Genomic DNA, 16348 nt, shown 5'->3' on the forward strand with positions numbered 1-16348 from the left:
TCCTTCTCACTTGGGTCCCTATTCTGTGAATGATCCACTATTTCCACTACACTCCTCGTTGGGGCAAGCCGCAATAGGCGACCCATACTACATAACCTTGTCTTAGACACCTAGTAACTGCTGCACTTTTCGCTTACCTATTCTAGCCTGTCGCTACTCCACAACATCAGGTCTTCTTCTCCTTCTCCAGTAATGCTGGCTGTTCCCTCCCATTGAAGACACTGACTCTGGGTGTGGCTGCCCTTTTATAGGCTTGTGCATGTATTGCTCCCTAGTGGTTGGGGTGAGGTACTACAACTAACTTACTTTTCGCCTTGATAAAGCTTTTAAGCGAAACGTGTGTTGGCGAGTTGCTATTGCCTCTGGTTTTTAACAAACTTTTTTATCTTTGGTTCATTTTAATTGAGTTGGGTTCATCCATTGTTGCTACTGTCGACTTTATATCTACCAATTCCCATTCTAAGAGGCCGGTGATTTGTGGCTTTTCAGGTTTAACATAGCCTCAATTAAGATCAGGGCAATTTAATTTACAAGGTCACAGTCTCGGTTACCCTGTCCTGCCTTCTTCTTTGTGGTGTCCCAGTCTTAGAAAATAATAGGCAGCTAGCTTTGGGACAGCTCCACCCTCTATTTTTTCATTATATCCTTGTACTTTTCTGTAAGACCGTAGCACTTTGTTTGGCCTTTGCCCAATCCTTGGTCATAATTAAATTAGATTTATATCTTTCCTATTTAACTTATCTCTCTAGTAATAGATATTTAAATACCTGGCACTTTACAATTCTAGTATAATTTTGATTCTTTTTAGAACATCAATTTACTAATAAGCACTTTGTTTATAACTATTGGCACTTCCTAATGAACTTTGGTCATTTTTAATTTAATTTATTCAAGCCCAATCATGAATTGTCAATGAACTGATTGTCACTATTAATTGGGCAACAGTCATTGGATATTTGCACTAATTGGCACTTTATATTTATATTTAATATTTATGAATTAGCTTGGGAATTAATTGGTTTGGGAAGTGATTGGTTTTTATTTAAAATTGTTGATGAACTAAATGATTAGGCACGCACTGCACTTTAATTTAAGTTAATCACTTATCTTATTGGAAGGGATTTAATCTATCACTAGATATTAATTTAATTGTTACAGACGGGGTACCTTTCTATTGTTTATTTTTTGAGAACTAACTTACTTTATTAACTATATTGCCACACTGCACACAATATTAACATTTTCACACACAATCAAAATTTGTTACACAAATATTTCTCTTCAATCCTCTTATACTCTGTTAGTATTCTGTGTGGAGTAATTTGAATTTTCATTAAAGGGATACTGTCATGGGAAAAAAATATTTTTTCAAAACACATCAGTTAATAGTGCTACTCCAGCAGAATTCTGCACTGAAATCCATTTCTCAAAAAGAGCAAACAGATTTTTTTATATTCAATTTTGAAATCTGACATGGGGCTAGACATTTTGTCAATTACCCAGCTGCCCCATGTCACGTGACTTGTGCCTGCACTTCAGGAGAGAAATGCTTTCTGGCAGGCTGCTGTTTTTCATTCTCAATGTAACTGAATGTGTCTCAGTGAGACATGGGTTTTTACTATTGAGTGTTGTTCTTAGATCTACCAGGCAGCTGTTATCTTGTGTTAGGGAGCTGCTATCTGGTTACCTTCCCATTGTTCTTTTGTTTGGCTGCTGGGGGGGGGGGAAGGGAGGGGGTGATATCACTCCAACTTGCAGTACAGCAGTAAAGAGTGATTGAAGTTTATCAGAGCACAAGTCACATGACTTGGGGCAGCTGGGAAATTGACAAAATGTCTAGCACCATGTCAGATTTCAAAATTGAATATAAAAAAATCAGTTTGCTCTTTTGAGAAATGGATTTCAGTGCAGAATTCTGCTGGAGCAGCACTATTAACTGATTCATCTTGAAAAAAATTTTTTTTCCCATGACAGTATCCCTTTAAGTAGAAAATCTCACCATGTGCATAAGCAGTAGAGTGTGTGTCCTTGAAAGTATAGGTTTGACCTTGTTTTCTCAACATTCCTTTATTTCATGGGCAGGTTGCCTAACTACCAGCATGACCTGCTAATCTATACAGCAAATGACAACAACCCCCCATGAGAAATGTTACTCTGTGGCCTCTGGCATAACCTGTTCAATAACATGAAATCCTGAACTGCCAACACAGAGCTGTAGTTTTCCTTAATAACAATCAGGGAATTGTGTATCCCTCTGTTTTACTTTTCTTTTTTTTTTACTTTATTAGATTATCTAAGTGCACTGAAAAAAAAAACATTTAGGGCTAAAAGGAGAACTAAACCCTAAAGTTAAAAAAAACCCTACCCCCTACCCTACAAAGACCCCCCCCTCCCTCCTCCCCCCAACCTAGCTGCTACCCCGGGCAAATGCCCCTAAGTCTTTGCTTACCCCTCCGTGCAGATTCTGTCCAGCGCAGTTACACGAGGAAACTTCGCGTGTGATTATTGCCGGCGTTTTTTCATTTTAGCCGGCATAGAGTCAGGGAAGGTGTTTGGGGAGACTGGTCGCCGCAAAGACGAGGCGATTAGTTGCCAGGCGACCAATTCTCCCCAAAACGCCCATTGTGGCCTAACCCTAAAAGGTTTCACCAGCACCCAAGTACTGTACCACCAATACCTTTCCTGTTCCGATTCTTTATTACCCAGCTTTCACATCCTTAGAGAGTCACAGAAAATATAATAGTCTGGGGTCTGGGCAGTTGTGGACTGTGACATTCAGGTTAGCTGGGACCATAACAGTTAACGGGGAAACACAGACTTCTCAATTACTCACACACACTCTCCTCCACCTCATGGAGGTGTCCACAGGGTCAGGGCCTCACACCCTCCTCCAGCACAAAGAGGTCTCTGAAGTGCAGTCCCACACCTCTTTTATCTGCTTCTCATCTGCAGCCTAATTAGACAGCTACCTCTATCTGGACAACTGCAAATTCCTAAATGGAGTATGGAATTTAGAGCCCACCTTGGTCTCCTCCATTCACTCCATGCAGCATCAGACTAGGGGGACCAGGGCCCACCAGGCCTGCCGCTTCAGGGGCCCCCCATGCCAATACCGGCCTTTCTATATTTCTATCTTTTTTCCATATTAATAACATTGGGATTAACCATCATTTTTACCGGAAAGGCTGGTAAAATACCAGGTGGCAACCCTACCCTGGGGCCCCCCAGCTGCAAAGTCCTCTCTGCCGGCAACACTCCCCGCCGCAAGCGTGCACGTACCTTTTTCCAGCATGTCAGTGTGATGGGGTCAGGGAGTAGGGTTGCCACCTCATATCTTTAGATCAGGCGTCCCCAACCTTTTTTACCCATGAGCCGCACTATAAAATAATGTTGGAGAGCAACACAAGCATGCAAAAAGTTTCTGGAGCTTCCAAATAAGGGTTGTGATTATGTATTGGTAGCCCCTATGTGGACTTGCAGCCAACAGGAGGCTCTATACATGTTTTTTTATGCAACTAAAGCTTGCCTTTAAACAAGGAATTTAAAAAGAAGCACCTGATTGGAAGCCACTGGGAGCAACATCCAAGGGGTTGAAGAGCAACATGCTCTGCTGCTGGTTGGGGATCACTGCTTTAGATGAATGATGCATGGCTGTACATAAATCAGTTCAGCCTACAGCATGCATCTAAATGAATTGCTAATTAACCATGCAGGCTGTAGATTCCATATGTGTGCGGTTTTAAAGGGGTGAGGTGGCAACCCTATAAGGGAGGGAGGTAAGTAGAGGGAGTGCAGGGAGCAGGGCTGGGCCTGCGGGGCCCAAAAGAGCCGGGGCCCACTGAGTTTTTTCCTGGTGTCCCATCAGCTCAGTGACTCAGTCCAACCCTTTCTGCAAGCACCCATTTATCCAAATATCTAATAGCCATGCTTGCTGCAGTACTATACATTTCCCTTGGAGTTATCCAGTCGAATACTGGTGAAATACACAAAATCACAGTCATTTCAAAACATCTCTTACAGGACACATCAGCACATTTGAAGAACTATTAAAGGGGACCTGTTACCCTAAAACATTTTTCCAAATCCTATTTTATCCTGTTAGTCAAGTAAAAAACATTTGGGGGAGTGCAGTGATATCTAGGAAGTGCATAATGGAAAATGAAAATATATATGATTGACAGCTGATTATGTATGAAAACAACAATTAGATTTCATCTTTAATTTGAAAGCTTTTATTATACAGATTCTTATGTCTGGGTGACAGGTCCTCTTTAATATGTCTTACTTACTTACTATGTCTCTTCCAACTGTCAGTTTGTGCTGCACTTTGTGGACTGCAGGATCCTTTGAGGGCTCATTTAAAAAGGACCAGTTACGCGTTTTAGTCATTAAAGGCCATAAAATTGCTCAATGCGTGTTGCTCTGACAATGACATTTTGTAATAAAGAAGCCCTTGTAATTCTATGTACTCAGTGCTACACAGAAACTAGGTGTAAAGGGATTGTGTACCCCATTGTTCAGGTAAGTTGTAAAATGGGGAGAGCTATGCCTTTTATCTGGGAAATGACAGTGCCAAGTCCAGTGGGAGATAACAGACTTATTCATAATTCATTTATATTTAACTAGTGTGTGATTCTATCTTAAACAGACCTTGTAATATGTTAAAAATTTACTCTCTTTTAGAGCTCTGTGGGCAGGTACAGGTAAGGGATCTGTTATCCAGAATGCTCAGGACCTAGTGTTTTCCATATAACAGATCTTTCTGTAATTGGATCTCCATATGTTTAAAGGGGTTGTTCACCTTTAAATGAACTTTTAGTGTGATGTAACGAGATATATTCTGAGACAATTTGCAATTGTTTTTCATTTTTTATTAATTGTGTTGAGTTATTTAGCTTTTTATCCAGCAGCTCTCCAGTTTGCAATCTCAGCAATCTGATTTCTCGGGTACAAACTACCCTAGCAACCATGCATTGATTTGAATAAGAGGCTGGAATATGAATAGGAGAGGCCTGCACAGAAAGTAATAATTTGCAATACATTTGTAGTCTTTTAGAGCATTTGTTTTTTTAGATGGGGTCAGTGACCCACATTTGAAAGCTGGAAATAGAAGGCAAATCATTTTAAAAAAACTACAAACAATAAATAGTGATGGGCAAATTTGGGGCGTTTCGCAGAAAAATTTGCGAATTTAGCCTGGCGAATAAATTCGCCCATCACTAACAATAAATAATGAAAATCAAATGAAAAGTTGCTTAGAATTGGCCATTCTTTAACATACTAAGAGTTTACTATAAGGATAACCACCTCTTAAAGTCTTCTAAAATATTTAAACATTATTTGAACCCAACAGACTTGTTTTGCCTTCATAGAGTTGTTATCCCCCCAGATTTTTTCAGTAGTTACCAGAATTTGCTGTCTGTACTCTGGTCTCCCATCACTCCAACACATTCCCCCAATTTCTGGTGACTTCTGATGATTCTCCACGATTTTCAGGGAAAATCCAGTGTTTGTATGCACAGAACATTTCAGGAGTAGTTCTGCACACGCACACAACATCACATCTGCTGACATCACATACCGGTAAATTTGTCGGGCCTTCTGGCGCATTCTGCAAGGTTGACAGCACTGCCTTCAATAAGGATTAATTATATCTTAGTTTGGACCAAGTACAATTTTCTCTATTAGGAAAGAGAAAAAAGGAAATAATTTTTAAAAATCTGAATTAATTGATTAAAATGGAACCTATAGCAGATGGCCTTGCCGTAATTTGGAGCTTTCTGGATAACGGGTTTCTGGATGCCTGTACCTACTTCATTTTATACAGACCTAATATAAAGGATAATTAAAGATCATTAGAAAACTAATAATCACTAGGACCATTTCTTTTCATGTGTCATTTTCTATTCATTATGCTATCCAGTGTTTCTCATATAGGGGCAAATTCACTAAGATTCGTAGTTGCACCAGTGCCCGCTTTGACGCACTTTGCCAGGCGTATTTTCGCCAGCGCTACGCAAATTCACTAAAATCTGAAGTTGCGCTCAGGGGAAGCGTAAGGTTGCGAAGTTGCGCTAGCGTTAATTCGCCAGGCAAAGCGAAGTTACGCTAGCGATGCTTAATTTGCATGCGGCGCCAAATTGATGTTACAATGGAGGTATATGTAGCAGCACTACACAAGCCTGGGAAACCTTCAAAACAGCAAATAAAACTTTTATTTTGCCCTCCACATGTGCCCACTGTATAGTTAAGGTGCCATGAGTTAGGAAATGTAAGGGGGAAGGAGGGTAGCCCCAAAAAAATTTCGAGTTTTTTGGGACTTAGAAAAAATGTTAACTTTTTTTGAAGCAATCCCTATCTACTCTATTGCACTTCGCCTGGTCTGAGGTGGCGAAGGAAGTCTGGCGGAAAAGGTAGCGTTCTGAAAAATTTGCGCATCAGTGAATTTGCGTAGTTACGTCCGTTGCGCAAATTCGGCAGGCGTAAGGGTGCGAAGTAACACTAGCGAATTTACGCCAGCGTCCGTTAGTGAATCGGCGAATTAACGAAAATGCGCTACGCTAGCGAATTAACGCTAGCGTTAGGCACTTCGTCCTTTAGTGAATTTGCCCCATAGCATCATTTGTGCTACTTACCCAAGTAGCGCTGATGATCATTAGATCTTGCTTTCCCGCAGAGACAGAAATCCCCACCAGATGGCATCTTTACATCACATTTTGTAGCACGCTGCAATGATTGCTCAGGCCTAGTAGATTCTCTCACGGGATTCTCCTAATCAGGTTTAATATATAATTCCAATTTACCTAACTGCCTTTGCACAACAATCTATATTGCTAAATATTTCAGTGCTGTTCTTGGTTTCGCAGTACGGAGCAGTAATCAGAGATTCAGAACCTTAGGCTTCAATAACTAACCATTTCAATGTATATTTCAATGTATATGTTTGTTATATGACTACAAATAAATTAGATTTTATAGGTAATTTTATAGGTAATTTTCATCCAAAGTTGCCACTTCACCTGTTTAAAACCTGACACATATTACATCTACATTCTAAATGGCTAATTAGCATTTCAGCTGCAGCATGCATGTAAATTAATTGCTAATTAGCCAGGCAGAATGTTACAGTAATATGCATCTATATTTAGAAGGGATGAGGTGGCATTTGTATTTCCTTCCAATATATTTGTACCAGTTGAATGGGTATAGAGGTAATATCCATTCATATTGAATTGAAGTCTGGCACAATATATATATATATATATATATATATATATATATATATATATATAAAATATAGGTATCCATACGTTAAATAGCACCTATGGCTTTAAATCTCAACACTTCCTTATTCCCTAGTTTCTGGGTTGAAACCTATCTAGTTGTGATTATTAGCATAAGAGTGCTACTGGCCCTGAGGCTGATGATCACTTCCTGCCACACTTCAATATAGTGTTGGGCAGAGGGTGGCGCTTTCTCTTTGAAGTTCCACTATAGGAGGGAATAGATGGTGCTGAGAAGCCTGGCACTTAAAAAAATAGGCCCAAGGGTGGTGAGGCCCTTGGTGAAGTTGAGGAGCAGAGACCCCTTGAATAAGGTGTATTCTGGACAGGGCAGTTCTCAAGGAAAGTGAGATAGATAAAACTAGTTATCAAGAGCAACCTATGCTCCAGCCAGGAGGGATAGAAAGGGGGCAGCTCTCCCCTCAGGCAAAGTGCCATGTAGTGTAGGGATCACTTAGCTGAATAGGGATTTAGGTTTCGTGTATTTTCTGATCCAACATGTGGTGATCTAGGTCATTGTCCAGATATACTAGAAACCTGTGAGTGATTCCCAGCCAGTGGCTTCCAACATTCCCAACATGTTGCTCACCAATCCCTTCGATGTTGTTCCTAGTGTCCTCAAATAGGTGCTTATTTTTGAACTCCTGGTTTGGAGTTGCATAAAAACCAAATGTACTGCCAAATAAAGCCAGATCACATATGGGTTATCAAATGGCAAAACAAAGCACTTATTTTTCACTACCCATTTATTATGCTTGTGTTGCTCCCCAACTCTTTTTTACATCTGTTGCTCCCAGGTAGAAAATCCTGGGAACTGCCTGCTGTAAGCTGTCTTCATAGAGATGTCACATGGTGCTGTCTCTGAATTGCTGTGCCTGATATACGGCCTCAATGTGAGTAACCCTGTGGATGTTTAATAGATGTTTCTTTATTTTGTTGGAAATAAATGTGCAGCCAAGGCATTAGAGGTTAAAACTTGTAACTTTATTCCATCTTGTTAAAAGATATGCGTCCTAACGCGTTTCGTATCAAACGATACGTAATCAACTGCCTATGATTATGTATCGTTTGATATGAAACGCGTTAGGACGCATATCTTTTAACAAGATGGAATAAAGTTACAAGTTTTAACCTTTAATGCCTTGGCTGCAGGAGTGCGTGCACATTTATTTCGGATGATTTGCATTGCCTAAGCTACGGGTTCGGGGCACGGCACCCGGGCCATTTGGCCAATTCGGTGAGTGTAAACTCTGCTGACCTTTTTTTAATATTGAAATTGAATTGTTCATCTTTCAAGTGACGGACCTGGGGTTTGGACACCCAGATCACCCTTTCCACTCGGTGAGAACTACCTAGTGGCTGGCTTTCCGTCACTGAATGTTTTATAAGCAAGATTAGATTTTGATGCTTTTTGATAATATTTAATTGGTCTTGAGAGGGATTAGAGCCAGCAATTTCTTTTTTGTATCTTTATTTTGTTGCAAGAGTCTCTGGCTCCCTCTGTATTCTTTTTTTGTAGCAGTGTGAGAGGTTTAGTAGCACTACACCTAGTAAGGGAAGGCATATATTGAGCCTAAAAAGAGATAACCGGTGTCCCCACAGGAATGTAATGTGCCTTGCACTTGGCTCCAGAAGCCTTAGGGTATATTGAGTTTAGTGATGCACTGAATCCACTATTTTGTGAAAGATTCGGCCAAATCCGAATCCTAATTTGCATATGCAAATTAGTGGTGGGAAGGGAAAACTCAAATAGGGATGCACTGAATTCATGTGGTGAATACATTCTATGGCAGTGGGAGATGTGTGTGTATCTGCCAGGCTTGGAGGCTTTCAGTGGTGCCCACGTGCTGGTTCAGCAGGAGTTTGGGTCTCCCACTGTGCGTGTGTCATGAACAATACCTTGCATTCTGTATCAGTGAGAATAAACCGAGGGTCTACCTTACCCTGCCAGAGCTGGATGCAAATAAGGGCTGATCAGGCAGACGTTGCACAGGCAGAAGTTAAACCCTGGAAGGAAAATATGTGCCAAATCCGAATCCTAATTTGCATATGCAAATTAGGGGTGGGAAGGGGAAAACATTTTTTACTTCCTTGTTTTGTGACAAAACGTCACACAATTTCCCTCTCTGGGTTCGGCCGGGCAGAAGGATTCAGACGAAATCCGAATCCTGCTGAAAAAGGCCGAATCCTGAACGAATCCTGGATTCAGTGCATCCCTAACATCACATACATGGCTGAACCCACAAAATTGAGTGTTCATCTGAGAAGTACAGTCATGCATTTGAGGGGTGCAGTCAGTTTTAATATGCCTCATATCTGACATACAAACAAAGAAACCCCTGTTTCACCCTGACTATGATCAGTTATGTCCTGACACTGCTTTAACCAACCCCATCACCTCAACTCTTGGGGTCCTTGATGCCAGATTGCCCCACAAAATAACTGTGGGGAGGTATGGCCTAACTTGTGTGTGATGTGCAAGCTAGTGGGTGCTTAATTGATTCAGTTCAAGGTATAGGCAGAACTCAAATGAGAAATAACGAGCAAGACTTTGCACCCCTTAGTGCCCAAGCCCTTGTGCCAGGGAATTTGATAAATTACCCCTCTGATTTTGTTACCATTTAGTATGAAGAGGTTGCAAAAAGTCCAAGAATGGATCAATATTATTTTGATGATTTTAATGCTGTGGTGAATATATTCCATGGTGGTGGGAGATGTGTATGTATCTTGGAGGCTTGGATGCTTTTAGTGCTGCCCACATGCTGGTTCAGCAGGAGTTTGGGTCTCCCACTGTGCGTGTGTCATGAACAATACCTTGCATTCTGTATCAGTGAGAATAAACCGAGGGTCTACCTTACCCTGCCAGAGCTGGATGCAAATAAGGGCTGATCAGGCAGACGTTGCACAGGCAGAAGTGGAAACCCTGGAAGGAAAATATCTGTAATGCTATGTTTGTGCCAGTGCAAGGGCTGGCAGCTCACTAAGAGCTCCTTTAATACATTGCCCCAAGTGCAAACTTTTTTTCTGTTGGAGCTGTGTCAGCTTAAAATAGAACTCTGTAGGACACAGTGTATGAGTGATTTTCTCAGCACAAAGGACTTTGTTGGGGGATGTGAGTATGTTTGTTCAGCTCTGTTTCAGTGTCAGGATCCCAGAATAAAGGGCAATGCCCAGGCAGCCTTGTGACTTCACCATTCTGGTATGTCTCTCCCCCTCATACTCTCATCCTGTACTGAGAAGGGTTGGAATTAACCCATTCGCTGTCTGACAAACTTCCCACTTCTGATATTATACTGACGTTACAAATATGCTGGCTGTGCATCTGTATAACACCCTTGTCTGGGAATTAAAACTGAGGCTATTTATGGCACTTTCCTATTTGATGGGTCAGGAGGCTATTAGGGACTAAAGTTTGAGAATGCTGGGTGATACGTGACAAATTAAAAATACTGTGGCCTGGGAATAACTTCAGTTTGTAGACCAATATGGAAGCTCTTGATATCTCAGCTGCCTGAAGTGGAACTTATCAGAGTTTTATTAGGGCAGAGTACTGTCCTACCCTGGCTTAGATAGAAACCCAGCCTGGTATTTCCATAACAAGAATCCTTGTGCTTAGTTAGAGATATAAAGAAGGGACAGCCATAACTAAAATAGCACCCATCATTCTGTGCATCTGTGGCATACAGTCTCTGGTACATACGCGAGGACTGGCAAACTGCAACCCTACTGTGGGGCTATAAGTTTAATTTCAACATCAGAGTCCTGTAAGTTGTAGGGTCCCATACTGTACAAAGCCCTTATTCCATTTTCCTGAAAATGTTGATTGCTTCTTAAGTGTAAAAGTAATTAGAAATTCAAATTATAGCTATTATTTATGTATTGGGTGGTGCTTCTTTTCTTCTCTTGGAAAAGAGGTCAGATCCTAAGGTATCTATTGCACACAGAGAGAGAGGGGGGTACAGGGACCACATAAATGATGTTAACATGTGACACACTTGCGTTGTGTCTTTCAATACCCTAGTGGTGTAAGATAGTCAAGCCTAGTGAGCAAGAGCAGTCCTGTGCTCCACTATCAAAAAGTAGTTCCCCAGTCGACACCCTTAGTGTAGGGACCCTAGCTGAATACGAAATTATTACTTGCTTATACCCTGGAGACTTCCTCTGGATGGGATCCCAAATTACTGTAATGTCCATCCTGTCTCCAAACTGGTTGTGTGAGTACTTCATACTACCTTATATTGTCTTTCTGAATCAATTACCTATCACTAAGTGTACCAAGGGAGTATATTTTCTGTTTAATAATCCTTCAGGCTGAAGGAACTCAATCTGCAACTTTTATTGGCCATTGTATGGGCAGCTCAACATGATGTGTCTTGCTCCAACTGTTTTGTATGCATGTATGTATAACTTTATTTGTAAAACACTGTCAAGGAGCCACATCATTGTACAATGCATACAAATAAAACATAAATAAAAGTACAATATATAAAAGTATGCAATAAATATAATAAATATATACAGTTAATAGAGCTCATATAAAGACACAGAGCTTAAGTGCTATGTGGTTAGAGACACAGTGAGAAGGAGGTCCCTACCCCGTTGAGCTTACAGTCTAAGTGGGCAGGTGGCTAACATACAGGCACAAATTGGAAGGGAAAAAGTGCACAAGGTAAAGGCATTGTCCAATAGGTACCAGGACTAGCTGTTCTAGTGCTCCAAAAAGTAGACTTTTTTTCTTGAAGGGTTTGAGAGAGCAGTCCTAAGGGTAGAGACACACGCTCTCTTCTTCGGGGCGACTAATCTCCCCAAACTGCCTCCCGCTGGCTAGAATGTAATTCACCGGTGGGATTGCAATTGGTGTGATTTGATTTCCAAAGCTGCCCGCAGTTGCCTCATGAGGAAATTTCGGGCGACTTCGTAAAATTAAGTGCCATCCCGTTGGCGATTTAGATTCTAGCCTAGCCAGCGGGAGGCAGTTCGGGGAGATTAGTTGCCCCAAAGAAGAGCCGATTTAATGGGGACGGTGTGAAAAGAAGGTGGCTCTGAGAGGAGCAGAGAAAATGACCAAGAACGTACAGTGAGACAAATGAAGAAATTTAGTGAGAAGCAGGATGAGGGAATGTTAGCAGAAGGATTTTATATGCTATCCTTTGTTTAACAGGCAGCCATGCTTAGGATTTTAGTTGGGATTGAACAGGTTTCCTCTTAGGAGAGAGAAGGAGGATCTTGGTAGTGGAGTTTAAGATTGATTTTAGGGAAGAGAGACAGGAGTCAGGAAGACTGGTTAGAAGGAAATTGCAATAGTCTTAAAGGGATAGGATAAGGGCATGGATTTGTGTTTTGGCTGTTGTTTCTAAAAGAGAAGGTTGTATTGTTGAGAAAGATGCAAAACGTTTTGGCAGTAGAGAGACTAATCAAAGATGACCCCATGCTATTAATAGTAAGGGTGAAAAGAAGATATGGGCTAGGTTTGAGTGGAATGACTGTGAGCTCAGTGTTGGCCAAGTTGAGCTTGAGATGGTTCATCCAGGAGGAGATAGATATGAGGCAGTCTGTGAGCTGGGTCTGAGCATCAGCAGTTAGTGAAGGGGTGTCTAAATATATCTGGATGCCATTGGCATATTGGTGATATCTAAAGTCAAATGAAGATACAAGGTCTCCTAAAGAGAGAGTGTACATTAGTGCCTACTTTATAAACAACATTCACTGTTACTCAGACACACTCATATGAAGTAATATAGTCATTGAGAACAAAGAAGGCTCACAATGTTCAGTTGTACAAAGAGCCCAATAATGTATTTAATTATAATGCCTGTGCCACTGCTGGAAAATACAAACATGACATACCAAGCTGTCTGATTAAAGCTGATGTTTACAAGATTGAAATTAACATCTCAACAGACATTTAAATGTGCCAGGGTATCTTAATACTGCTCTAGGCATCTGGTGAACAAGATATTTTATATAAAGAGGCAACATGGTGCCTTCTCAATGTTGTCCTCAGTTTGATTCCAGGCTGGACACGATCCACAATTATTTCGTATTGTCTCTCGATGTCTCCGCAGGCCTCCTCTGGGTTCTCCAGCTTCCTCTGACATTCCAAGATCACACAGGTAGGTTAATTGACTCCTGATAAAATTGACCCTAAGCGTGTTTGTGAATGCAATAAGGACCATAGACTGTAAATTCCACTGGGACATAGACAGATGTAAAGAAAAAAAGAATTTGTGTAAAAACACTGTGTAAACATGGCAGTGCTATAGAAATAGCAGATAATAATATGAATGTATATTTGCAAATTAAGGACACTGGAAGCTGTAATTCAACAGCAACTGAAGGTAGGGATGTTACCAACAGACTTGAAAATACAGCAATGCAATGAGTTACCTAGTGCCAGGGGTTTATCTTCATTCAGTGCTGCCCTAAACATCAGATTATATTCCCTTTTTGGAGACTGGCATATGTGAAGTACAGTTTGTGTACTGTGCATGCACCAATTGCAAAAGGAAGAGGTACACTCCATTCCCTCAGCTCAATCACCAGATTTAGCCACAAGTATCCAGCAGCAGGAGACATTTTTATATACAGGCTCCCATGGCCTACCCCCCATACAGGGTTGTGAATACAGAGGAAGCAGATCCTGTGGTTGCAGGGGGGGGAGGCAGGAGTGTCGAGGGCCCAGTGAGGCCCTAATTACTGATCAGTTTCATTGTATCATGTAGAATAGGCCAATTTACCAATGTTTTGGGGCCCTAAATTGAATTTGCTGTGGGTCTCACAGTTGTATCTAGTTGTATAGATATACAGTGACTAGCTGTATATAGGCATTGGCCCACATATAAATAAATATGCCCCTGTCTATTGTACACAGCAAGCTACATGCTGCACATTGGGCAGATTTATCAAGGGTCGAAATGAAAATTCAAATTAGAATTTCAAGTTTCTTGATGTCCAAAACTATCAAATTCGACTAGTGAATTCTAATTAGATTTTTGAGATTTATCAAGAACTTGAATTAGACTATTTGCCACCTAAAACCTGCGAAATTGCTGTTTTAGTCAGTGGGAGACGTCCTGGGATCAGTTTGGAGTTGTTTGCTGCCTTCCTGACATTTTGGAGAAAAAAACCTTGAATCGAGTTTTTTAAACTCGAATCGAATTAGATTAGAATTTTCGGGTCGATCCCTTTTACCCGAGTTTAGAAAATTCTATTTTTTTAATGGATTTCTTTTCTGGAAATTCAGGGGCAGTTTTACTAAGCTTGACTGAATTGTTCGAATCCAAAAATATTCGAATTTCGAAGTAAGTTTTTGGGTACTTCGACCATCGAATTGGTCAAATCCGATCGAATTCGATCGAATCGAATGATTCAAAGTAAAAATCGTTCCTCCATTCGACCATTCGATAATCAAAGTACTGTCTCTTTAAAAAATCCTTCGACTCAATACTTCGCCAAATAAAAGCTACCGAATTGAATGTTGGCCTATGGGGACATTGTAGATAGGTTTTGGGCACTTTATATGATCGAATAAAAATCATTTGATTGATCGCTTAAAATCGTTCGAATAGTTGGATTCATCGATTTCATCGTTTGATCGAACAATTTTTATTTGATCGTTCGATCGAAGCTTTTGCGCTAAAATCTTTCGAATTCGATATTCGAATGCAAAGTATTTTACTTCGAGGGTCGAATTCAAGGGTTTTTTATTGTATCCATTAATATGGATAGATTATATACCTATATAACAGTGTAACAAACTGTAACCTGCAGCACCTTAATGCCCCTCTGAATTGTGTGTGTATGTTACCCTCCCATTTAGACTGTAAGCCCTACGGGGTAGGGTCCTCTAGCCTTTTGTTTCCTTGACACTGAGCACTTAATCTGCATTGTAATTATATTTTATATTTATGTGAATTGTATTTCTAACAATGCACTTATTGTTATTTTTATTCCAATGACCCCTTGTTTGTTACTACTAATTTATTGTATAGATAGAATAAATGTTTTTTTGTATTGACATTTCTTGTTCTGCCAGCAGGACAAAGCTTTGGTCACTGAGGTCTAGACATCATATCTACTCACAGTCATTTCCTACAAAGCCCAGTGCTCTGTTTGCTGTGTATGTTGAATAAACGTAAAAAATTGGATACTTTTGAGGTGGAAGTCGTGAAGCAATATATAGGTAGTACAGTGTATATTAGTGCAAAAATTGCAGCAACATGATGGGAGCTCTGTACTAACTTTTTAGTAAGAAGAAGCTTGACAAAGGGGCGTGACCCCGAAACGTTGCACTACTGCATAATAAAATTGCAAGGGCTTGCCCTGCTACTGCAACTCCTGTGTGCCAGTATAATTCTTCTTACCCTTGTTGTGAGGTGGCCGATTCCTCTATCACTGGGCACCAGGATAAGAACCTTTGGGAGTGTGTGGTGTGCGGCTTCTCCAAAGTTCACTTGGACTAACTTTTTAGTAAGGCAGGTTTTACTGTATGTACAGGCCTCCCTTGTATTGGGGCCTCAATGTGGCCAAAACTGGCAGATTGACACAAGGTGCTAGTACAGGCACAACTCATTTCCAGAAAGCTCTGAATTACAAAAAGCCCATAGGCTACACTTAAATTCAATCATTTATATATTTATAAAATTATTTCCTTTTTCTCTGTAATGGTAAAACAATACACTGTACTGCATCCCATCTAAGGTGTATTAATCCTTATTGGAGGTAAACAGTCTTATTGGGGTTTTATTAATGTTTAAATAATTTTTAGTAGACAAGGTATGGAGATCCAAATTACAGAAAGTGTCCTTATCTGGTAGTCTGAGGTCTCAAGCATTCTGGATAATAGGTCCGTATACCTGTTTTTGTGTATAGTGTTTTAATGTGCACAATTCAGCACCCATTAGCTGACCAGTCATAACATAGTTATACTACTAATTATACTAATTGGATATAAGTATATTAATGTGCTAACCAAAAAGAAATTCTTCTTTTCTACAAACATGTAACCGGCAGATGTATATTCCCTGTATTAACTAGTGGGAGACAGACCTTTCACACAATTGCAA

The sequence above is a fragment of the Xenopus laevis genome, chromosome 4S (genome assembly GCF_017654675.1).
Source record: "Xenopus laevis strain J_2021 chromosome 4S, Xenopus_laevis_v10.1, whole genome shotgun sequence".
NCBI lineage: Eukaryota > Metazoa > Chordata > Amphibia > Anura > Pipidae > Xenopus > Xenopus laevis.